We start from the raw sequence: 1,201 nt of genomic DNA, 5'->3' as shown, positions 1-1,201 counted from the left end.
AATGCAAAACCAGGTTCATGGAAACTTTTAAGGAGATTCAGGATACCCTCTCAGCAGAGACCCTGCCCCTGTTACAGTGTCAGGATAAGGAAGAGACCCCAAACGACCCAACATCATCAGTGGGATGGAAGGAGTTCGTTCATGTTTCTTCTATCCCAGCTTTTCAAAGGGGGTCCCTGAGGACTAGATTCTGTTTTGGTAGTCTTGGAGCTCTGATAGGTCTGGCACCCTCTAGCTGCCTGGGGGGAGAAGACAGCCAGTAGCGTGGGCCAGTAGATGCCAGTGATCATGCCTATTGCTCAGCACAGAGTGAGTGTATTAAAAAATCCCAACTCTCAGCTTCTCCCTGGAGAGGCTAAGAGTTGATCTATGCAACCAGCACCCTAACGTCTCTAGGTCTTCCCCAAGAATTAGCATCTGATTCACCAATCCTGAAGCTCACAAGATTCATACATCATTAGATACGTGAACATTTTACTAGAAATGCACCCCCCCACACACACACTAACATATGTTACGTGATAGGGAAACTTATTTTCAATTTCCTTCTTTAAACATGACCACTTGAAACTCCCATCTCCATCACAGCCTTTTCAAATCTAGAAAACTTAATATGTAAAATATAGTTGGAACACTATGGCATATTTTTAGGGAAAAATAAAAGATCTATCATGGAAAAAAATGAGAGCACCTCCAAATATCTGAAAAGCCATCAACTGAAGTGAGAATTCATTTGTGTTAATAAACTATTAATGGTAGAACCAGTTGTGCACTTTAACAACATGGAACTATCTTGGGAAGTAGTGAGCTCCTTAAGGTTGGAGGAAATCACCCTGAGGCTAGATGATCATTTTTAAGATTGTTTGATTATTTTTTAAGATTATTTTATTCTGAGAGAGAAAGCGTGTGCATGAGAGAGTAGGGAGAAAAAGAGAGAGAGAGCAAGAATGAGAGCAAGAGCGAGAGAGAGAAGCTTCAGCAGGCTCCATGTTCAGCACAAGACTGATGTGGGACATGATGCTGAGATCATGACCTGAGCCGAAATCAGGAGTGGGATGTTCCATGACTGAGCCACCCAGGCACCGCAAGATTGTTTATTTTAACAGAAATTTAGTGGTTGAAAATTATTTGCATATGTTGTCAGTAAAAATCTAATAATATTTTGCTTCCCGATGTATCAACTAGTTGCTTAAAAAAACTT

At 41.1% G+C, this 1,201-nt stretch overlaps 1 pseudogene; it reads right to left on the bottom strand.

The window, feature by feature from the left end:
* The window catches only part of LOC115302273, a 9,849-nt pseudogene that overhangs the window by 239 nt on the left and 8,409 nt on the right, over positions 1 to 1,201 (bottom strand).

This window comes from Suricata suricatta, chromosome 9 (assembly GCF_006229205.1).
Source record: "Suricata suricatta isolate VVHF042 chromosome 9, meerkat_22Aug2017_6uvM2_HiC, whole genome shotgun sequence".
In the NCBI taxonomy this organism is placed as follows: domain Eukaryota; kingdom Metazoa; phylum Chordata; class Mammalia; order Carnivora; family Herpestidae; genus Suricata; species Suricata suricatta.
This window is presented reverse-complemented; position numbering and strand designations above follow the sequence as displayed.